This window comes from Caretta caretta, chromosome 8, assembly GCF_965140235.1.
Source record: "Caretta caretta isolate rCarCar2 chromosome 8, rCarCar1.hap1, whole genome shotgun sequence".
Taxonomy (NCBI): Eukaryota; Metazoa; Chordata; order Testudines; family Cheloniidae; genus Caretta; species Caretta caretta.
The window spans coordinates 22862693-22887707 of NC_134213.1; the positions used below are offsets into that span (position 1 = coordinate 22862693).

The window sequence follows — 25015 nt, forward strand, 5'->3', positions numbered from 1 at the left end:
TCTCAGTCTCAGATCACTCAAGTTTGAGACCACTGAGCTAAATTGGAATGTTCTGCTTTGATTGACATCGATTATTGGTTTTTGCAGTCTCAGAATGGAGACAAAGGTAAATCTGAGCAAGATTCTGTTAGCAATGGGAGAATCATTAAGCTGTCAGACTAAGACAGAGAATGAGGACATGTCTAGTAGTACAGCGCTGTAGTATAAACATTTCCTAAATCGATTGCAAGGGTTCTCCTGTTGCTGTAGTTAATCCACCTCTCTGAGAGGCAGTAGCTAGGTCAACAGAATGATTTTTCCATCAATCTAGCCGCATCTACACTTCGGTTAGATCAACCTAATTACATTGTCCTGGGAGCAAAATTTTTCACCTCCCCGAGTGATGTAGCTAGGTTGACCTAAGGCCTTAAAGACAGGATCATCTTCTCTCTGAGGCAGAAAATACAGAAACCCTGAGAAAATCGAAGAACAGGATATTGCTTCCTGAAGCAATTCTACCTTATTTGGTTTCTTGTTAACTTGAAATTATAAGACAACACATAAACCAACAGGCTATTGAGGGGGGCTACTGTTTTTGTGTTGCTTGGCTGAATCGTCATACATGTAGAAAGACTTCATCTTTAAAGGACGTCATAAAATGCATGTGCACTCACTCATACCAATATTGCTTTAAAGGTCACATTCACACCAGAGCATTCTGAGTCTTGGGATATTCCAATAAATCTCATTCTGAGAATCAGAAAAGATAAACTCTGATTGGTTTGGTGAAGTCCTTCAATTAACATACAGCACAGGAAAGTCTCAAGCAGTCATCTATGGCAGAGTGATTCATTAACTGGTAAAGACAGAGGAATCACCGTCATAGAAGCATGGTGTAGGGGAAATGATTTGGACTGTAGGTATCAAACTATGAATTCAAGTATCCTTTCAATGTACTTTCCTAATTCCCTTTAGTATTAAAAAGGTAAAAAATACAAACAGGAAGTTCTAGGTCCAAAAATGTAATCTTTTAACGAGTTTTACAAAGCCTAATGTGAATCCTCTGGAAATGTTTTCATGGTTATGTTTTATTGCAGTAGTAACATTTTGTTTTTAATCTAAACATGCTACAGATTTGGAAGCCCAAAGTCTGTGATAGCACATGAGTTCATCAGTGAATTTGACCACAACAGAGGGACAGATCTCAGTGGATGTAATTTTGTGTAGTCCCATTGACTTCAATGGAACTATGCTGATGTACACCAGCTGAGTATCAGGCCCAGAAAGTGAAACTAACCAATCCAGTTTCACTGCTCAGGCTGAAGGAAATGCAAATAATAAGTAATAAAAACAGCATAAACTGATGACAAGTCAATTAGATTTTTTTTAAAAATTGTCTGGGTTTAACTAAATTGCTACTAGCAATGTGGTAGATAAGGAATTTCTTTTAAATATATCATTTTTATCCTGACAGTGCTTTTCTAAATGGAAGTTTCATGCATGGACCAAAGGGAAAATTCACCCCTTAGCGTTTACATGAAACCCACACCACTAATCTAGTTTTCATTTTAAAAAGAAGTTGTTCAAGCATTTATATCTTGTCCTTAAATTCATGCTACTTTTTTCTTTGTAGAAAACATTCGCACTTCTGCCCCACAATGATTATTGATTTATTACAAAGTAAGGCTGATCAAACAAAATTTGCCAAATGCAGATTTGGTGAATTTTGGCTTATTTGTTGCATCTTAAAGTATTTGCATAATACTGTTAATTGAGAATCTATTTGGTATTTTAAAAATATCCCAGGCACATGAATGACAAGCATCTGGATTGTTCATTAACTATTTGATCTTGAAATTCAGTATTCAGACTTCAATACCCAAATTGCAAGTGGGTTGTTCTCTGTCATGTGGACATTACTCATGTAACTGTGATATGTTACTTAAATAGGGCTGAAGATATGTATTTGACTGAATCATTCAGTCAGTTCCAAAGCTTTATGAATGCCAATGGGCTAACTATGATTGAGTCAATCAAAGACTAAATATTTATCAAGTATTGGGGAATTTTGTTTGATCAGCACTGTTGCAGAGTTTTCTGCTCCTCTCCTTTTCTGTGTGTGGTGTTGCTACAGAGCCGTAGAATTCACTTTAGAGGAATAGAATCACTGATTGCCGGGGCAGAGTGCTGATGTCTGATGTAGGGAGCACATTCTCTGCTACTTCTGATGACTGTAAGTCCGGGAGCTGCTGCTTTTGAGTTAAACAAGTAATTTCAGCTGTGGCAATTGTTAGAATCTGGCCTTTGAATCCAATGAGACTCCATGGTGTTGTTTTTCCTGATCCTGTTGAGCCCTTCAATTTTCTCTTGCTTCCAGGATTTACTGAGCTCCAGCATGATCCTCATCCTGGTCCTTTCATCCTTCCCTGATGACCAGGTAACTCACTCAGTTTAGATCTAGATTCATCTGTGTCCTGCAAAAACCTGCTCTCTCGTGCGTGCACATGCTCCCTCATTGTAAATCACTGGCATCAGAAATAGCTTACAAACTATGCCCAGCTGTTTGCTTTTTGGTGTCTTTCATTTCATGTGGGGCTCTGTGACATACCCTCTGACATACAGCACCCCACACATTTGTGCGCTAACAGATTTGGAAGCCTGGTCCCTTTCACTTTAGTAATCTAATAGTCACTTTATTCTCAGGTGATTTCAGTTGCTTGTTACAATTTACTCTGTAGGGGTGAAATCCTGACTCTGTTGAAGTCAGTGGGAGTTTTGCCCTTAGTCTGTTAACTAGGCCCAGTCCTGTGAGTGCTGAGCCCTAGGTCAGTACATTTCTAATTTTAAACAATTTGCTTAGGATACCTTTCAAATGTTGTCAGTTAGCTTAAAACAAAGCATAGTTTTGAGTGAAAGCCCGTTAGACAATGCCAAATGCATTCATTTGGTAGCTACCCATCTTTAATAACTACACCTTTACTGTGCAAGCTTAAGGGTAAAATAATAGAATTTAAAAGAAGTCATGGCTTCTAAATAAAGATATATTATATGGGCATCCTCTACTTTTTTGGTGAAGGCTCAGATTTGTAGAATTGCCCCTACAAAGGTGTATGTGCATATAAATGAACACTTTAGCGGTGAATGCAATAATGGTAACTGTGTAATCTCATATGACCAGTTGGATGTCTAGCTACACAAGCAATTACCTTGGCTTGCACATGCAGTTGCAATAATGGGCACACATTTCTTCATATGCATTTCTAGTTATCTGAGCATAGCTATACAGATATATATTTAAGGCTAGCTTTTTTTTAAACCCAGAGAATTAAGTGCTATTGAAATTTATAATAAATAACAATCATGTTGCCTGCTTCAATACAGGTCACACAGTGTTTCTTTGATCCTGAGATAGCTACTTAGCTAATCACCATAATTTAAACTGCAGAAGGAGGCATTGTCTAATGGGCATTAATTACAAAACAAGCGTATTGCCGGATATTAAAGAGACTCTCAACTTATAGTTGCAGGTAATGTTAAACCCCATGCCCTTTGGCCCTTATTTTTCATGTTTCATGTTTCATGAATACAAGGGCTTTGGTTTGATTTTACCTTGTTTGTGCCCATTGTTATCCTGCTAATTAAATGTAAATGGACTAAAACTTGCAAGGAACATGGCTTATTGCAGTCTTGGCAAAGGGTTCCCAGTTTCATGTGTGGTGCAGACAGCAGCACTAATTACTTGCAAGGTAACTATGAGCCTTCCAACTGAGCCTGCATGCCAGATAGCATCAGAGCTCCAGGTGCTAAGTGAAAGGACTCCAGGAACCTTTGACTTCCGTATGGAAAGGAGACTTTCTGGAGAAAGAGGGTCATGCCGGAGCAGGGAAGGGAGATGACTTTGTTGGTGATCGGTGTATGTGTTCCTCTCACCTGGTTGCCAGACATTCTGAATGGGCCTAGTTACCTCATCCTCTGGCCAGAATCAATGCATTGACCAATGCAGCCAAGACTCTTACAGAGTGAATTGCAGTCTGCAGGCAACATGTGCAATAGTGGATCTGAAAAGGGCCTGCCCCACTGCTCTTTTTTCTCACCAGACCCCTCAGAGGACAGACAGAGGTCTGTGACTATGCTGTCCATTCCCTTGGAGCCCCCGACTGACTGTCCCTCACTCCAGTGCAGCTTGTCCTCAGCCTGTCTCCCTCACTGCCCCCCAGTTGGAGAAAAGTCCTCCAGTTCTGACCAATTCAGATAGTCTGTGCGTGACCTTAACCAGTCTCTACTGGATACTTTCTGAAGAGGGGGAGCTCTTTTCGCCATGGTATTTGGAGCCAGAACCAGTGCTCCTATTAGAAAGATTTGGAGGCAGTTTTTTTCACTGGGTTAATGTCACACATGAAAGTGTATTTATGTGAACCCCCTGACCTTGTTGGGAAAAGCTGGTGGGGCTGACACATAGGAATTGCCTGGGCTTCTTGCTAGGAGATGCTCAAGAGCAGTGTCACTAAGACTGGGAGAGCTGTATTCAGATAAGGGGCCATCACACCAGGATGTCTGGGAGTATGTGTATCTAACACAGCATGCCTAGACTTAGCCACTGAATCCTATCAAAATGAATGGCAGTGGGGATGTTACATCCCAGCACACAGTGACAAATATTTAGCCACCGGTGTCACTTTCCATTGCTCCCCACTGCATCCATGAAGGGCAGCTAGCCCACAATTTGTCCAGCTAGCCATTAATTTGCCAGTGAATGAGTGAGAGAAATAATCTGGTGGGAGGATCCTCTCTGGAATGTCAATATGTCAAAACTCAGGCACTAAAAACATACCTATTCGTTGTATTATTTTGGTATTATATTTAACTAAGCTAAAGATGGGGATCAGCTATTAGGGAAAGGGATGCGTATATGGGGTGGGGGACCAGACAGCATAAGTGAGATCACTTGAGCTACCATCCCTTGGGGGATTGGGGAAAACACTATATTATGCTCATCTTCTATAAGGGTCTCATTTATATTTGAGGTTAGGCACATGCTTAGGCTGGAGCTGGTTAGCGTTTTTCATTCAAAACACTTTTCAATTTTTTTTGTGGTCAAAATGGAAAATTCCCTCTGAAATGTCTGATTATAACAAAACAAATGTTTTTGTCAAAAAAACCCAAAAACTTTTACAATTCATTTTTTTATGAAACTCTAAAAACTTTTGAAGAAAAAAAATCAAAATTTATCAAAATTTTTTTGCAAGAATAAAAAAAATATTTCCCAAGCAGCTCAAGCTTAACTGCCTTCTTGGACAGGGCCCTAAGTAACCAGAGTTCCAGGCACTATGGGCATAGTACTGGCCTTCATGGTCTGCGTCACTGGGAAGCCAACCATTCTGGAATGCAATGTCTCCATTCCATGAAATATCAACCTCAGTTGTTTTTGTCACCACTTACTTGCTTTGAAAAATGGACTATATTTTTTTCCAGCAGATAAAAGATCTAATTATGGTAGTTGCAAGATCTCCTATTATGAAGAACATTCATTGTCTTCTATCTGAATTTTCTTGTTCCAAGAAACCCACTGTGAACTATTGCACATGTGTAGATAGCAATAAATCCCTCATAATGGGATGCTGTATATTTCTAACATTGCTGAGCACTACTGAGCACCTAATTACTCTGCTAATTATCAGACCTGCTATGTGTGCTGTGCTAATTATGATGCAAAAATAAACTATAGACCAAAATGCACAGGTAATCACAGTAGATAATGTAACTCCAAATGTAATGCTAATGAGGGAGAAATGTAAATGTAAAGCCAGTGAGAGGAGGAGGGGAATGAATGGGTTTGGATTCTGTAGTGTGTAGATTAAATGGCCTCTCTCGCTCCCCCACTCCCATTTCCTCTCTCCCTGGTGTGAATAAAGATAAAATGGTTTTAGAACCCTGAACACTAGTATTTCTCTCAGTGATGTCAGGGCCATGATAGTCGTGCAGGGTCTGATTGTTTGCCTTACTTCTATGAACACATTAAATATCATAACAGAAAAAGGACAATGCAGAGAGGAAGAGCTATGGCATGTCTGAAGTGGGAAGAGTCACCTTCTCTTGATTGACCTCATCCTATGGAGCCTCTTTTTGCCACTATCTCTCTGTGCCATACCCAGGATCATAGCCCCTAAGTTCCATAACTTATTGCTAAAGTTGACAGGAATATCCGGAAATGGAAAATGGGGGCACATGATAGCCATGTGTGAGTGAGGGTCTGAAGGGTGTAAACACCTGAGGAGGGTGCAGAACTGGCCAGTCTGGAACAGGGGGGGAATCTAACTTGGAGTAATGGGGTTGGAATAGAGCTCAGGGATATTTAAGATGATGAGCGGCATAAGTTTCTCAGCAGTGACATCCATTAGCATGTGGAATAGTCTCTCAAGTGGAGTACCACTACCTGGGACATCTGAAATTAGACTGGACAAAGCAATGGAAAGTGTGCTTTCGGGAACAATCCAGCATTGGCAGAGAGATGGCTTGGGTGAATTAACAGGTCTTTACCATCTCTAAAGTCTGTGATGAGGAGAGTACGAGTCAGAGAAGGAGTGAGTTAGGGAAGGGTTCTCTTCACTGAGAATGATTATGCTCCTGAATGCTGTTAAGCAAGATTTACTTCTGACAAAAATCACCAGTCATTCCATCTCATCCAACTGCCCCCTACCACTCTTTGAGAGGAGATCTGAAGCTCTGCACTTGTTTCCACTGAGATCCTCTGAGCAGCTGTGAACAAAAAGCAAAATCCCCAGTTAAAATATAAAGATGTTTTTAAAAATTGTATATATTTCAACACAACATAACCTGGTATTTTATCATATTGGTACTTAGACACCGTGGTGATGGGCTCTTCATAAACACAAAGGGACCGATGATTAATTAGGTAGGGGACTCTCCATCATCATTTCTCAGCGCATTTAGAGATTTGTCTTTCAGGTGCTTGGCACAACAAATTCACTCAGCCTCTGTCTGCAACTCACAGAAGAACAGTGTCCAATAGCCAAGGAGTATTGAGCCACCATCATCACTGTAAATGGAGGGGAAGAATTCAGACTGAATTAGCTGATTAAGGTTCCAAGCTAGACTCTAGAGTATGGTGCATAGTGAACAGCAAGGAGTAAGCCTCAAAGGCCCAGATCCTCAAAGGTATTTAGGCTCCTAATTCCCATTGATTTCAGTGGGAGTTAGGAGCCTAAATGCCTTTGAGGATCTGGGCCAAAATGTTCAGAAGTTGTGTTCACATAAACACCCAAATTCTGAAGTTTTTTCGGAACTCTTTAGCGTCTCAAGTCTGTAGGATTTGTCTGGGAGCTTTTTCCTTTCGTCTATGAAGAGGTGAGAGATAAACCATTAGTCATTTTCAAGAGAGGTGTGCGGTGAATGTATTAACGATGTGCTGGAGGAACACAGCATCTATTGTTCTAGGGGGAATCAAAACTGTCATTAGGAAAATGAGGCAGATTACTTTTAAAGTGAATTTTGTGCTGGTGAAAGCTGCCACGTTTGCTAGCTCTGTAAGATGTCATCTGCTCGTGCACAGAATAGAAACATGGGAGTCACCATAACAGATCAGACTAATGGGCTATCTAAGCACAGAGACAACAGCAGCAAAAGCTTCCAACGTTCCTGTCTCCTACCTCTGAAGGACCATGTTTGGTGCTTAGCCTTCATCCTCATCAAGTCATTGTTCTCTCTGAGACTGACAACAAGGCGGGCAATTATGACAACGGTGATAGTGCATTTTGGGATGTGGACACTTCTCTAATTAGGACACAACTGTACTTCAGTGGCTTATTTGACAAAGGCCACCAAACCAAGCAATCAATGGCTAATTGCTTTTGGTCGTGGTGCTGACCTGAGCTGGATTCAAACAAGTCTCTAGAGGAAAAAGGCTCTGCACCCCACAACCACCCTCCTGAGTACTCTCTCCCGTGGATAATGCTGATTTAAATTTTGAACTAACAGTTTTTTAATATGTTCCACGGCCTGTTACAGGGAGAGATTATTTGCATATGACTAGAGCAGACATGGAGATGTGCAAGCCACACAGGCTTAATTTGAGAGTTCAGATCCTATTCTAGTCACAAGAAAAAATGAATTTACTGCTGTCATCTGAAATCAAACCAGGCCTATGTTAGCAATGTCACATCAAGCAATCAATCACTGATCAACAAGGAATGGACTTCGAAGGCCCAGTCCACTGCCTATGGAAGCCAATGGAAAAACTCCATTTGTCTTCAACAGGGGAGGGGTGGGATGACTAGGGCCATAGAACCCTGTATTTGGCATGTGTCCACATCTTGTGAGGTCTGAAACAATGACAGATAACAACTGACATGCGAAAGGCTTCTTGGTATTGGAGGGAATGTGAAACACTGTCATGGCAAATGGGCTGCAGCTGGAGCATGCTGCTATTGCACTGAGCACCTTCCTCTGTGGTTTATGCTCAGCAGGAGGGTGCAGGTTTCAAATGAGAGTCTGGTGCATAAGCATTGCTGCAGTGTGACTGTTATAGCATGGAATGGGATCCAGCATTTGATGAGGCAAAGAGAGAGAGAGGAGGGGAGTTTATTGCCCTGCTAGTCAGTAAAGCAAATTAGAACTGAACGAAGATTTGATTTTCATTGCTGCTATATACATATTCCATGCAAGAGCTTATTGCTGCTCTCCTCAAAACTTTGACCTTTGAAAGAACTTGTTGGCTGTAATTCATGCTGAAATCTTTGCTCTGAATGACAGCCATAATTCCATAGTTATTTCCATTTATTGAAAAAAAAATCACTGCTAGATGAAGCAGACTAAATGTACAGTCTAAGTACTTTGACTTTATATACACACACAAACTGGATGCATGAAACCGTACCTGCAATTATCTCTACATTTTCATTTAGCAAACTTAGAACACTTCAGAAACTTCAGTAATCTAGATGCAAGTATTTCCTATGCTATGATGATAATAAGGAGGAAAAGGAGAATCATAACCATGAGGAAGATGCCCTTAGATAACTGTAGCAAAGGGCTTTGGGCAAATATAATCTAATACTAGTTACTTATCTAGTTGGAAACATATACTAGACTTCACAAATGAAGGAAGAAGGAATTTTAGCAAATACTTGTAGAGTGATTGGATTTTCAAAAAGTACTTAATACAGCCTCAGATTGTACTGTACTGAAGGGTATTTTAGCCTAGTCCCATTTTACATAAGCAAAACATTTTAAACTAAACTACATATGTTATTTGGAATAAACTATTATATTAATTATTTTTTCTTACAATAGCACCTCGAGGCCCCAACCAAGACAATGTCCAAATTGTGCTAGATACTTTACATACAGGTGGCAAGAGACAGCCTCTAGCCCTAAGAGCTTACAATCTAAAATGGCAAGATGGACAAAGGGAGTATTAATTTCCCCATTTTATAGATGAAGAACTGAGGCACAGAGAAATTAAGTAACTTGCCAAAGGTCACACAGAAAATCTGGCAGATCTCAGAACTGAACCTAGTTCCCTTAAGGTCCAGACTAGTGTCTTAACTCCAAGACCATCTTCTCTTAACAAACTCTTTAAAGAAATCTTTTAAAAGCTCAGCTGTTCTCTATTCTATTAGTTCATAGTCAGTATTTGTAAATAGGGTTAAGATCAGATAGTTTTAGTCTCATGCTTTTCTCTTCTTCTTCTACACTTCCATGGTGTATAAAGCATACAATTGCCTTCTTAGAAGGTTATTAATCAGCTTGACTGTTCTGAGTGGGGCCAGACTTTCAGCAACCTTTCAGAAATGGTGTGCCGAGTCTTCATTGATTCACTCTAATTTAAGGTTTTGCATGCCAGTAACAAGAATCCATGCAATCCATGCTGAGCTGTGCCCCCTCTTGGCCCTGTCTGCAACTGTCACTGCGCCAGGCTGGGGCCAGAGGGCCACAGCTGGGAGCGGCTGCAGAGCCCCGGGCTAAGGCCAGGAGCAGAGCCCCGGGCCGGTGGCCAGTACCTCAGGGCAGCAGCAGAGGCCCCCTGGACCAGTGGCTGGGACCCAGGGCTGGCAGCAGGCTGAGCAGGGCCGGCGGATGGAACCCCAGGCTGGCATCAGAGCCCCCCTGGACCAGTGGTCAGGACTCAGGCAATGTGAGTGCCACTGAAAATCAGCTCGCGTGCCACCTTTGGTACGCATCCCATAGGTTGCCTACCCCTGCTTTATAGCATCATGCATGAGGATCTGGGCTGGTAAGCAAAGATAATGGAATGCAGAGCCTTTGCCCTCTCAGTCCTGTCTGTAATGACTGTAAGTCACTGCCACCGTGGTGACTCACATGAAATGCATCGGTTGTCTCAAACTAGTTCCCTGTTTTTGATTTTTGATAAATCTCTCTCTCTTCTGGGGTCTGTGGCAGGGGGACGGCAGTGCCTGGCAATCTCCCTTGAGAGGCCAAGCTGAATTGTCCACACCCATAGAAATGATCTGTCAGGGTCAGGTTTGAGGCACATTGGAGAGAGGCAGTACAGGCAAACTTGCACTAATGGTGACCATGCTGTAACTCTCCAGTGGATAAATAAAGAACTTCAGTCTCTGAGGTTCTCAATCCAGCACACTCCTCCCAACCAGTGAGCTTTGCCATATAACATAGGAAAAAGAGGCTCAGTGACCAATGTTCTCTAAAATTCACTCCAGTACCGTTGATTGGGCTGGAGGCTACAGACTTACCACCAAGTGTTTGATAGTCCCCGTCCTGTATTCCACTCTTGAGTTTGGATCTCCTGAAAGTTACCATCCAGTTATCAGACTGGCTTCTTCAATTTCATTTCCTGAACATAATCCAGTGAGGTCCTCAGCTGTATAAATCACATTACTTTACCTAACTGAGCTGATGTAACTTTGACACAGACCAAACTCAAGGAGCCAGATTCACCCTTGGTATAACTCCACTGTCTTCCATGGAATTGCACATGTCTGGTTGGATGCAGTCTTGAAATGAGCCTGAGACTGCAGCTAATGCAGAGCCAGTCCACTGGAGCCAAAGCTGAATGGGCAGAGTGAGAACCCAGGCAGAGTTCCGCTAATAAACAGTGTGCAGGGACTATTTGAGTTACATCTGTAAAGAAGAGAAAAGGGAGAAGAGGAACAAACTGAAGTAAAGGAAGTCAAAATACACATTTCCTTTCAGTGGCATGTTTCTTTCTTGAAGTGAGAACTGGGAGCTCATTTTAGGACTTGATTATGTAAAGAGTTGTCACTTTGGATGGGCTAGCACCAGCAGGAGAGTGAATTTGTGTGGGGGGGTGGAGGGTGAGAAAACCTGGATTTGTGCTGGAAATGGCCCACCTGATGATCACTTTAGATAAGCTATTACCAGCAGGACAGTGGGGTGGGAGGAGGTATTGTCTCATATTCTCTGTGTATATATAAAGTCTGCTGCAGTTTCCACGGTATACATCTGATGAAGTGAGCTGTAGCTCACGAAAGCTTATGCTCAAATAAATTGGTTAGTCTCTAAGGTGCTACAAGTACTCCTTTTCATTTTAGGAGTGAGGCTCTATGGAGAGATCTGACAAGATATACCAGAAGCTGGAATAAGTGGGATGGGAAGCAATTGTTTTTATAAAAGTCCAACTAAATTTTAATAAAGAATGATGAGCATATGCTTAGTTCCAGGTCACAAGATGTGATGGAATGTACTTGATCTGAAGTAGATACTTCACACATTGAGTACGATGGCTCAAGAACGTCAAGTGATTCCGAGACAAATTTGTATTTGAATTTGACTACAAAATGTTTTAAAATCCACATTGCTGGTGAATCCATCTAAATGCCTTCATGAGAAACTGATGTTAAAAATGCAGCTGTAGTGAGAAAGTTGCTTTTTTGACTATATTTATGTACATTTTACACACTGCACCACACTGTCCACTGTGCACTGCTTAGGCCCAAACTGTAAATTTTCTTTCCTTTAAAAAAATATTAAGGAGACAATAGCAGGTCAAATATACCTTCAAACTTGATTGGGGTATTTTAGGAAATTTTGAATCTTTTCAGGGACGTACTGGTGTTGCTGGAGTATGGTTCCCATCGTGCTAGGGGCCATACAAACATAGAACAAAAGATGGTGCTTGGCCCAAACAGCTTCCAATCTAAGTATAAGACAAGAAACAAGAAGTGGATACAGACAGACAGATGGGGAGCACAAGGAAAAAATTCGATCATATTGGTCAGCCTGATAAGCTGTGGTCTCAACACACCAGCTGTGTATCCATTGTCAAGATGTATCCTATTGTAGGATTTGTTGGCTGACTGTTGAAGAGTATAACTTATGTGCATGTATGATTCTAGCTACAAAGATACTAGTCTGACTTGTTTAACTGTTTCTTTGCCAGCACTGTGGTAAGGGAGCCCTGTACTCCTGCCTCATTAAGCAGTGCCTTACATAAAATATGCTTACTGGCTTTACTGACTGTCAGTATGCAATGAAGATAAATAGTCATGGCAGAAGAGGGTGGAGACATTTGTCAGCTAGGCAGAAAAATTTAGCTCCCAAGCAGATGCAGGGAGCCAGTCTGAATATTGGCACAAGCAGAGTTTCACCTTGGCATTTCTAGCTTAAAATTTACTTTCCTCAAGCATTTGTGGGAGTAAAACATATGCTTGAATCTTCAAAGGAAGTGAGCAAATGTGTAAATGTGACTAAAGGAAATGCGTTCTTAAACATCAGTGAGCACTAACACAACAGCTCTATGGTGGTCTCCCAGCTCTTGCATACACTTAAACTTCATTGCTGCTTTGGTCCATTCAAAATAAATTCCTTAAAAATTTGCCACTCAGAAGGCAAAGAAGATCCTAAGGAATTACAGAGGTGTATGTGAAAGGGCTAACATATCTTTAACAAATACACCTTCTATAAATCATTAATCTGTCTCTGGGTGAAAAGACGTCAATCATGCAAAGAAACACAAAGATTACAAATCAGAAACCAAAATCCTTCTCTCTCTTGAAATTAGGATAAATGAGTAATTTACAGAGAGACAATCTGAGCAGTTGTACTGGAAACATTAGATAGGTTACCAACAGGGAATATGAAATCAATTTAAGATGTTCTGCAACATTAACACATATCAGCAAAAAAGAAGAATGAGAGGTAAATTCCAAGCTCAATTTCACCCCAGAAATTGTATTGAGCAGGTTCAGAAAGTCATAAATTCCAAGGCCAGAAGGGACCACTGGGATCCTCTAGCCCTGACCTTCTGTATAACACAAGCCATAGAACTTCCCCAAAATAATTTCTAGAGCAGATCTTTTGGGAAAACATCCAATATTGACTTAAAAAATGATGGAGAATTATGGAGAATCCAATACAACACTTGGTAAGTTGTTCCAGTAGTTAATTACGGTCACTTTGTGCCTTATTTCCAGTCTGAATTTGTCTAGCTTCAACTTCCACCATTGGATTGTATTATACCTTTCTCTGCTAGATTGAAGAACCCATTATTAAATATTTGTTCCCCATGTAGGTAATTATAGACTGTAATCAAGTCACTCCTTAACATTCCCTTTGTTAAGCTAAATAAATAGAACTCCTTGACCCTGTTACTATAAAGCATGTTTTCTAACCCTTTAATCGTTCTTGGAGCTCTTCTCTGAACCCTCTCCAGTCTATCCACATCCTTCTTGAATTGTGAACACCAGAACTGGGCACAGTATTCCAGCAGATATCACACCAGTGCCAAATGCAGAGGTAAAATAGCCTCTCTATTCCTACTCGAGATTGTTTATTCATCCAGAGGTCAAATTAGCCCTTTTGTCCACACTGTCACACTGGGAGCACATGTTCAGCTGATGATTCACCACAACCCCCAAATCTTTTTCCAGCAGAGTCACTACTTCCCAGGATAAAGTAGGCGGTGCTGTCCTCCTTAACATCCTGTAACGATTTTCAGCTGTTACCCAAATGTGGCAGTTCAATTTCCCTCTCTGGAGGCATGAGTCATTCTGCTCAGAGCCAGCAGAGAGAAGGAAGTCAGTTTGTTCCATGAAGTCCATACACTTATTAAGAGTGGGGCACAGATAAGCATGAGAACCATCTGTGATTAGTGATTTGCAATATAGGTTTGGACCCACAGATTTAAAAAGCCTCCAAATGTGGAGGAAGAACTGGAACTTCTGGTGATGGAGCTTCTTGTATCATTGTGCCAACAGCCCAATAGGAATAGGTTGTGGGGTGAATTTTTTGTCTTGTTTTACATACTTTTCAGTGCAAATATAATTCTCCCTTTACTTTTGTTCCCCATCTTCCTTACCAGAGGCCCACTAATATTTGCTTATGAGAAGCCATAAGGGGAAAGGCATGCCTTGCTTATTAGTGCCACAGTAAATAGCCTGAAGATGTAGAATCTTGATTTTCCCAGATGGATTTGTTGAAGACTAATTTGTAATTATATCATAATGTGCAGAGAATAGAGTTGGTCAAAATTGTTCCAGTGAGATTTTTTTTTTCAATGTAAAAAGCAGTTTTTGTTTAACCAAAATGTTTCACAATTTGCATTGAATATTTTCCATTTTTCATTTTGTTTCCTTTTGAACTGAATTTTTCTTTTTTATCTGGTTGGCAAAGAACAAAAATGTCAATTGAAAACAAAATGGATGAAGAATTTGTCCAAATTAGGCTGTGTGCTTGATCAAGCAGAACGTTCCAGTCTCATCCCAGTCTAGTAATGGGATTAAGCATACTCTTGCATTTAAAACAAACTAAGAGTAACAGAACCTACCAGGACTTAAAGTCACTGCTGTTTGCACCCTTTGGGTTCCATGTAGGTTGCTACAGCTGGTAAATCCACATATTGCAATTGAAATGAAAACCAAGAGCATCACCAAGAGCATATGATTGCTGTTCACTTCCATTGCATAACACCACAAATATAGGCTATGGAGGGGGCTTCTGTTTTTAATAAAAAATTCAAAGCAGCTTCATCAGCAAAGAACTTGTGACTAAAGTGGGAAGCAAATCAAAATTAAGGTATAGAATTATCTTCAGTGGAAATTAATTCTAAACATTGTAAGGACGGTCCACTGGTTAGGGTGCTATCCTGGGACTCAAGATATTCACGTTCAGTTCTCTGCCACAGACTTCTTGTGTTACCTTGGGCAAACCACTTAGCGTGTGTGAGCCATAGTTCCCCATCCGTTAGTTGGGGAGAATAGCACTTACCTATCTAAATGGATGTTATAACTTACAGTATAAATACATTCAAGATTGTGCAGAGCTTAGATGGAGGCCAAATAAGTAAGACAGACAGGAGTTACTCTGGATTTTCCCTGATGTAACTTAAAGCAGAAGTTGGGCCACAACTAATCAGTTGGGCCTGATTCTTAGCTCCTTACACACACAGCCTCCAAATGCCATATGTTTCAATGTATGCAGTGTTATTGTTGCCATGTTCTGTGTGCCCCATCTACAGAGAAAATCATTGTTACCTACCTCAGAGTAAGTAGCTAAGTATCATTTAATGTTTAAAAAGAACTTTGCAGTCCTTGGATGAAAGATGTTACATGAGTGCAGATAATTAATGATTAATGTTATTGTTCTCATCTATTGCAAGCTCTGCTTGCTTTTGAACCGGCACCATTAAACAGGAATAAGGGGTATACCTTGTATATACTACGTCCCTGAAGAAATTTGCAATGTGTAACTATTTCTTCGATATTGTTAGGGGTAAAATTTTCAAAAGAACCTACGTGGCTTAGGGCCCAGATCCTCAAAGTCACTGGGTATTCAATGGGAGTTAAGTGCCTAAATACCTTTGAGGATCTGGGCCTTAGATGAACCTAAGTCTCATTGAAAGTCAATGCAACTTCAGGTGCTTTTGAAAATGGGGTTTAGGCTTCTATGTCACTTAGGTGCTTTTGAAAATTTTACTCCATACCTTTTTGCCAGGCATTTTTCTACTGAAGAGTTGTAGCTTAATATCTACACTGTAAATGCTTTATGATAATATTGATATACTGTATATAGTTTTTATAGTTACTCAAGTATCACAGCTGAGAATTAAGCAAACAGAACTACTGGAAATTCAAGTCGGCAGGGCCTGGTGAAATTCATCCTATGGTATGTAAGGAACTAGTTGTTATCTAACTAGTTTTCTAATGGGGGAAAGGGTGGAGATAAATGAGCAGGGAGAGGAATGAGTGGGCTGGAGGCGGAGCAGCTCATCGTCCATTTTCCAAGTTCATAGAAGTAATTTGGGAAAGATAACACAGCCATGGGCTGCATAACCTTGCCCATGAAGTCCCCACTCACACATCTTGGGATCTCTGGGATCTACTGTGTTTCCCTTAACACTGTTAAACATGGGAAATACTACTTTTAAAAGTGAAGTGTTTCTTTCCTTTTGCCCCCTTTCTCCCCTTTCTAACTCTTTTGCAACTTCTTCCAGTTGTGGTTGGGATAAACCTGCGTCCCTGCCCAAAATGCTTCATGGCCTACTCTGCTTCAGCACAGCCTAAATGGGTCTCTTCGCCTCACCACTAATGCGGACATGAGTATATCACATTGTCAGCCCGAAACCTTCCCCACTTTCTCTTGCTACATCTGTAACTACTGCAGGAAAACACATTGTGAATTACAGTTTGCTACAAAATAAAGAATCAGAGAGGCTGATTTCCACCTGTGCCTGAAACAGGAATAAATCAGAACAGATGCTTGATGGCCTGGAATAACTACCATACACAATCATCTTAATCTCGTCTCTATTTTTTTTTTATGTTGCAATTGTGAATTATGTTGTTTGCATTTGTAATTATGAGGACAAACAGATGGTGGAAGACTTATTTCAGAATGATGGGTCCATTAAAATAACCTACTTTGGGCTGCCAAGTGATTGGTCACTGTAATTCTGATGCGCTATAGCGAAGGGTTATTTCTCTCTCTCTCTCTCTCTCTCAGTGCATCAGAAGGGAACAGAGCTTTGAGAAATGGACACTATATTGGGTGACTGCTATAAAAGGGATGTTGTTAACAGCCACAGTGGGTCAGAACAGAATATGTCTGCAGACTATGTCTGTTTGCCAGAAGCTGGGAATGGATGACAGGGGATGGACCACTTGATGATTAGAACATAACATAGGAACATAAGAACGGCCATACTGTGTCCGACCAAAGGTCCATCAAGCCCAGTATCCTGTCCTCTGACATTGGCGAATGGCCGGTGCCCCAAAGGGAATGAACAGACAGGTTATCATCAAGTGATCTATGCCCTGTCACCCAATCCCAGCTTCTGGCAAACAGAGGCTAGGGACACTATTCCTGCCCATCCTGGCTAATAGCCATTGATGGACCTATCTTCCATGAATCTATCTAGCTCTGTTTTGAATCCTGTTATAGTATTGGCCTTCACAACAACCTCTGGCAAGGAGTTCCAGAGGTTGACAGTGTTTTGCGTGAAAAAATACTTTCGTGTGTTTGTTTTAAACCTGCTACCTATTAATTTCATTTGGTGGCCCCTTGTTCTTGTATTATGAGAAGGAGTAAATAACACTTCCTTATTTACTTTCTCGATACCACTCATGATTTTATAGACCTCTATCATATCCCCCCTTAGTCGCCTCTTTTCCAAGCTGAAAAGTCCCAGTCTTATTAATCTCTCCTCATATGGAAGCCGTTCAATACCCCTAATCATTTTTGTTGCCCTTTTTCTGAATCTTTTCCAATTCCAATAGATCTTTTTTGAGATGGGGCGACCACATCTGCACGCAGTATTCAAGGTGTGGGTATACCATGGATTTATATAGAGGCAATATGATATTTTATGTCTTATTATCTATCCCTTTCTTGATGATTCCCAACATTCTGTTCACTTTTCTGACTGCTGCTGCACATTGAGTGGATGATTTCAGAAAACTATCCACAATGACTCCAAGATCTCTTTCTTGAATGGTAACAGCTGATTTAGACCCCATCATTGTATATGTATAGTTAGGATTATGTTTTCCAATGTGCTTTACTTTGCATTTATCAACATTAAATTTCATCTGCCATTTTGTTGCCCAGTCACCCAGTTTTGTGAGATCCTTTTGTAGCTCTTCACAGTCTGCCTGGGACTTAACTATCTTGAGTAGTTTTGTATCATCTGCAAATTTTGCCACCTCACTGTTTACCCCTTTTTCCAGATCATTTATGAATATCTTAAATAGGACTGGGTCCAGTACAGATCCCTGGGGGAAACCACTATTTTCCTCTCTCCATTCTGAAAACTGACTATTTATTCCTACCCTTTGTTTCCTATCTTTTAACCAGTTACCAATCCATGAGAGAACCTTCCCTCTTATCCCATGACTGCTTATTTTGCTTAAGAGCCTTTGGTGAGGGACCTTGTCAAAGGCTTTCTGAAAATCTAAATACACTATATCCACTGGATATCCTTTGTCTGCATGCTTGTTCACTCCCTCAAAGAATTCTAGTAGATTGGTGAGGCATGATTTTCCTTTACAAAAAAACATGTTGACTATTTCCCAACAAATTATGTTCATCTATGTGTCTGACAATTTTGTTCTTTATGATAGTTTCAATCAATTTGCTTTGTAGTGAAGTGAGGCTTACTGGCCTGTAGTTGCCAGGGTCACCTCTGGAGCCCTTTTAAAAAATTGGCGTCATATTAGCTATCCTCCAGTCATTTGTTTCAGAAGCTGATTTAAATGATAGGTTACAGCTGACAGTTAGTAGTCCTGCAATTTCACATCTGAGTTCCTTCAGAACTCTTGGGTGAATACCATAAGGTCCTGGAGACTGATTACAGTTTAGTTTATCAATTTGTTCCAAAACCTCCTCTAATGACATCTCAATTTGGGACAGTTCCTCAGATCTGTCACCCAAAAAGAGTGGCTCAGGTTTGGGAATCTCCCTCTTGATGATTACCTGTTCTGGGTGACTGGGGCACCTGGCATTGGCCACTGTTGGAAGATAGGATACTGGGCTAGATAGACCTTTGGTCTGACCCAGTATGGCCATTCTTATGTTCTTATGTATCAGTCTCCTAAGAAAAGGCAGTCATGGAAGGTTATTAGACCAACACAGTTTTCAACCCTAAGAGGTGCCCTCAACTCCTGATTCACCTTGTTTGTTGGGTTCCAGTGATATATGGCCACCACCCCACCCACCTCCCCTCTTGTTCTGATTTCACTCAAACGCTCCTACTACAGTTTGTCTGCATAATGTAGTTGGGACTTAAGTCTTCTTGAACCTGTTAGGATCTAATCATAGAAGAAGTCCTAGGTCTTCAAATTTTTCAGCATCTCGGGATGCTTCTATCTCTGTTGCCTTTCAGGACATCCTGCTTAAGGACATCCTGCCTGCCTTTATCTACCCACAGTGACAGGGTACTCAACATGTCTGACAATAACAGAGGCTCCTTGGAATCTCATACTGGAATTGGAAGTGGCCATCTGTCAACCCAGGCTCCTTTCTTGAAATCTCATTTCACCATCTCCCTCTCCTTTATTTTGTGGGGTGCTTCAACTTTGCCATCTACTGGACATTCTGCTCAGACAGACAATAATGTGTATTTTAGATCTTTTGGATTATTTTGTCTCTGAGCCTTCTGTGCCACTGCTTTTGATATTAAGACTTCAGGATCTGATCTAACAAAAATAAAGGCAGAGATGCGTGTCAAGGCCTCTTTAGGTTGCAATGCTCTGTACTGGCCCAGCTCAGAGTGTTACCTACATTCCAGCCCTGTTACCACACCCTATTTATGTGCACTTGTTCCCACTTAGGCTTCAGCACACAACTCCATAGCAATTAGCATAGTCCATTACACTAGAGAGGTTTGGGGGCTGCCCAGTGTAACTGCCTTTGGTAAGCTGTTCCAAAATGAAGCTTCTCTCATCAGACAGGTTCTTCACAGCCCTCATCAGAAGAGAAACAGCTGAGGGTTTTGTTCCTCCTCCACTCATCAGTTATGAAACAGAAGACCAGAGTAATCAGCATCACTCCTACCCACAGCTATGACACAGCTACAGGATCCATTAGTACTTCACTGATGCAATTCAAATACTTTCAGGGCACAGATGGAGAACTAAGTGTAATGATACAAGGCTGCTGTTGAGTTGAGCCCCCAGAGTGCGGGGTACAGGTGGAGCAGGGGGCAGCTGAAAGGCTGGCTGCATTTGCTACCAAGCTTCATCAGGGATCCCTGAGATCACTACTATTTCTGGTTTATTTAAAAATGTATTTTAACTTGAAGCCTGCTAATTGTCATGTAGCAAGTCTATGTAACTATGTTCCTGTGAGAGTTACCCTGAACCTCCGTCCGCTCCAATCATCTGTTACACCCACTTGTTGGATCTAAATTAGATTGTAAACCCATCAGGGCAGGCACTGTCTTTTAATATATCTGGCCAGAGCTCAGCACAATGGGGTTTCTATCTTGTGCTACAGTGATGCAAATAGTAATATGTTCAACTCTCCTAGAGTTCAGATTTAAAGTTTTCTTGGTACCCAAATCCCAAAGTGGGGACAGATTATTTTTAAACAGGTGTATTACATAGCAGACAGAATGTTCTTACTATGTACTAGGGGCTGGTGTATACTGCAAACTTACATTGGCATAGCTACGTCTCTCAGGGGTGTGAAAAATCCACAGCACTGAGAGAAGCCATTAAGCCAGCCTAACCCCTGGTGTAGACAGTGTAAGAAAGAACCCCTTCCACTGCTGTAATGTGGTGCAACTGTGCCGCGGTAGCATTTTAAGTGTAGACATAGCCTAGGTCTTACAAGGCTGTGCGGTCCATGAAAAAGGCAAGGGGTTCCAGCTAAGTTAAAGCATTTGATTCAGCAAATGTGTGAATTAAAACAGATGTACCTACGAACTGTGCACAGTCCCAACTCAGATACTTACAAAACCACATATACACTAACACAGCTACATGCAGAACACAAATGTTCGATGTACGTGGAGAAGCAAAAGCACAGATGTACAAACACAAAACAAACATGCACCTACAGAGACTTTTACTACCCTCAGGTGATACAAAAAAACCCTCTCTTTCTCTGTAAATATTGATGATGAAAAACTGTTTCCTTCATTTTCTAGGTGGGGTACAGAATTAACAAACCCCCAATCGAATCAAATCTTTCCAAGCCTAGTCTGTAAGCAGCTGCAGAACTTGGTATAAGTCTTCCACAAATGTTTCCCCACCATAAAAACAGAAACCAGGCTCCCGTGAATTGAAAATAAAGTTTCCTATTCAGAAAGCACTTGATACTATAAACAGGCAGATTCGGGGGTGATTACCAAACGGAGATCAGATGTGGCTGCACTCCCTGGAATAGGTTTAGGGAGGCAGAGGTATTCTCTGTCAATCTGTCCTCAGCAAGGCTTAGATTGATGCTTTCGCCATGCTTGGAGGGTTCTGAGTATTTTGCTTTTGGGTTTTTTCTCTGCTGTTGTTACACTTTGGGAATAAATATTTTTATTTGTAAAGGTTAACAAGACTTGAGCCAGCGATAAGCCCAATGTTTATTCAACGGCTTCGAAAAGTGCAGGTAGCTGCCACGCATGAGTTCCCTTCTGTAGTCCATTAGTGAGACAGCTCGAGCCAGCAGGGGCCATCTTCACTCCCCACAGGGTTTTCATGTGCTGTGCCTGCTATTGCAGCCCAAATCCTTGCACGTTGTTCGTGACATTGTTCCAGGTGTGGAGCGGCCCCTTGTCCTTGCGGTAGCCACCAAGGTTAATTTAATGTAAGATTACAGACTTGAATCAAGCCAGGGTTATTGAGATGACGATGGATATGAGTGTGAGGGCTAGGCCCGGGCTATTGTTAAAGTTAGGAGGACTGATTCTACAGTGCTTTTACATTTTCTCTGCTGGCATGTAATGCTGTATATGGCCATTGGAGAATTCCCTTGGTGTAGGGGGCATCCTGGGCAGGTATAGTCAGTGTAGCTAGCTTTATACTACCCTCACAGAGACCCAGGCGTAAGGGGCATGTTCCTGTTCTCCAGCTATTTCTGCCTGCTAGAAGGGTGCCGGCACCCTTGGTAGTGGAGCACACCATAGAGTAGCCCTCAGAAAGAGGAGGTACAAAAGTGTCAAACCACTATTTACCCCAGCCCCCGCACCACGCTCAGGATGGGAATTGGGATGAATTTGGCCCCTTGACTAGAACAAATCCTGGGTCTAATGTTGGGCTCAGGATTAGAGTTCACATCCAGGAAGCTCAGCCACCATAGCACATTGAGCTTCATTCCAGGGTTAGCTCATGTTATTCTTGCAGGTGACACACCACCCTGGTCTGTCACCTCTGTGAGACAACTTTCCAGGGGCTTTTCTTCTAGGGCAGAGATGCCCACCTTTGCTTCTGCTGGCTTCTTCCCTGCTTTGGCTTTAATACTATAAAGCCCCATAAATAATCTTCTAGTCTCCCCACCGTGATGGCAGGTAATTCTATAGGGAGCCTTGTCAACTAATTCATCCAAGTTTCAACGTTCCCATTGGAAGGAGCGGGACAAGCAGGCACAACAGACTCCCACAGTTCTGGGGACTGTTTTGCAGCACAGGGTAGCTGGGGGAGCCAAAGACTACTAACTATCTTGGCTTTGCTTCCCTAATTGTACAAATCAGTATGGGGGTGGGGGGGAGGGGAAGAGAGAGGAGAGTGGGTGATCAGCTGACAGTTTAACAGAGAAACTGCAAGAAAGTTATATCCTATTGTGATTATTTTCCTTGTATTTGGTGAATTCCCAAGATATTTTAGGATCACAGCCTCCTCATTTTGATCCTGAATCTGTCAAGGATTTATCCAGACAGTCACCTCAACTGTGCCGAAAGCTAATTCCAACCATTTAATTAAAAAGCCCATTTTACTGTCAGAAACAGTGTGTGCTGGAGAAGCAATTATCTCCAAATTGGTCATGATCACAATTAAAATACCATTTTGCAAGCATGCAAACAGCCTGAGGCAGAAGTTCCTTTATGGGTAATAATGGCTCTCCTTTATCGGGCATTATTGCTGGGTGATTTGTGGTCTGAAATGAAATGGCAAGAGCACTCTTTACTGAGTTAGGGGAGGAGTCAGCTTCAGACATGATAGGAAGAGTGGGGAGCTATTTCGAATGGAGTTTGATATACCAGCATTTAAAAATCCCATACTAGAAACTCATTGTAGGTAGCAGAACTGAGCAAATAATTTGCAGTGAATAATTTACTCAATGAGTTTAGCCTCTTTTTCTGTTCATGGATTGTGATTTTCTCAGATTTATTCATTATTCAAACCTACTTGACAAATATCTCGTGACATATTTATCCTGACTATTCAGAATCCATGTATGTTGCTTAATTGTGATTGGTGAGAGAAGTCACATGGCATGTTGTTTCCCAATTGGATGACTACGCATGTGCTTCAAGTGTCAGTAAATGTAAAATTCAGTTGCACAAATGCTTGTGCATTTCAATTTGAAATGTGCTTTCTGTGAATGTTTGTGCCTGTAAAGTGAAGATGATGATCCCAGAGAGCAGACTGAATAAAGTGTTGTAATCTGAGATTGGCAGGGCCCTATGATCTTCTACATCTGGACTTTAAAGGTTAGCAGTGTAATAGTTAAGCAGTCTGAAGTGTCACATGAAAGGAGAAACCACTGAGAAACCATCACATAGCACAGTAGTCCTCCAATGGAAAAGTCCTTAGGCAGTATATTTATGAAACCTTCCAGGCATCAATAGTACAGAACATCTATTATTCCCTTGTTTTAGTTTTCACACCGTGGCATGATTGCTCATTGTGATACAGAATGCTTCTCCCTCCCCCATATGCCCATCTCCCAAGATGGCAAACAGTTGGAATTTTTGGGCCAAGCACCAGAAGCAATATGAAAATAAATTTCTGCCCTGAGAGATTCTGCAGCACACTAACAGTTTCTCTTTAGCTCACACATTTTTCATACAGATGGCACCTTCTTCTGCTAAAATGCCAAATGTGGACAATTCCTTTCTGACTGCAAGCAGAGCTGCATGATATGCTGCCTCCTTTGAGTGTCTTGTATGAAGCCACTTTTCAATAGCTGCCTCTCCTGCTGCTGAACAGACTGTGCATCATTCTGCAGCATGGCTTCCATGCTCGCAGAGTACATGGTCTCTCTTAACTCAGCTGTAGCACAGATCCTGGCTTGCTGATGTTTCCTTGGTGGAGCTTCTTGCACAAATGAGTTCAGTCTGACTTGGCACAATATACAAAAATCAAGTCTGCAAATTGTTCTTACATTTTTAGTGACAGAAAGGACCATTATGTTAATCTTGTCTGACTTCCTGTCTAGCACAGGCCATAGCATTTCATAGAATCATAGAATATCAGGGTTGGAGGGGACCTCAGGAGGTCATCTAGTCCAACCTCCTGCTCAAAGTAGGACCGATCCCCAATTAAATCATCCCAGCCAGGGCTTTGTCAAGCCTGACCTTAAAAACTTCTAAGGAAGGAGATTCCACCACCTCCCTAGGTAACCCATTCCAGTGTTTCACCACCCTCCTAGTAAAAAAGTTTTTCCTAATATCCAATCTAAATCTCCCACACTGCAACTTGAGACCATTACTCCTTGTTCTGTCATCTGCTACCACTGAGAACAGTCTAGATCCATCCTTTTTGGAACCCCCTTTCAGGTAGTTGAAAGCAGCTATCAAATCCCCCCTCATTCTTCTCTTCCGTAGACTAAACATCCCCAGTTCCCTCAGCCTCTCCTCATAAGTCATGTGTTCCAGTCCCCTAATCATTTTTGTTGCCTTCCGCTGGACTCTTTCCAATTTTTCCACATCCTTCTTGTAGTGTGGGGCCAAAAACTGGACACAGTACTCCAGATGAGGCCTCACCAGTGTCGAATAGAGGGGAACGATCACGTCCCTCGATCTGCTGGCAATGCCCCTACTTATACATCCCAAAATGCCATTGGCCTTCTTGGCAACAAGGGCACACTGTTGACTCATATCCAGCTTCTTGTCCACTGTAACCCCTAGGTCCTTTTCTGCAGAACTACTAAC

At 41.6% G+C, this 25015-nt stretch overlaps 1 protein-coding gene across 4 annotated transcripts in view; it reads left to right on the forward strand.

Annotated features, from left to right (window-relative positions):
• The window catches only part of HTR4 (5-hydroxytryptamine receptor 4), a 212600-nt gene that overhangs the window by 179673 nt on the left and 7912 nt on the right, over positions 1–25015 (forward strand). For 2 of the 4 annotated variants that reach the window (XR_012669597.1, XR_007358115.2), the window contains one exon: positions 2357–2416. The exons of the other annotated variants lie outside the window; for them this stretch is intronic. The gene's annotated coding sequence lies outside the window, so the exon portion shown is untranslated. The remainder of the gene's footprint in view (positions 1–2356; positions 2417–25015) is intronic. 4 annotated transcript variants of the gene reach the window in all.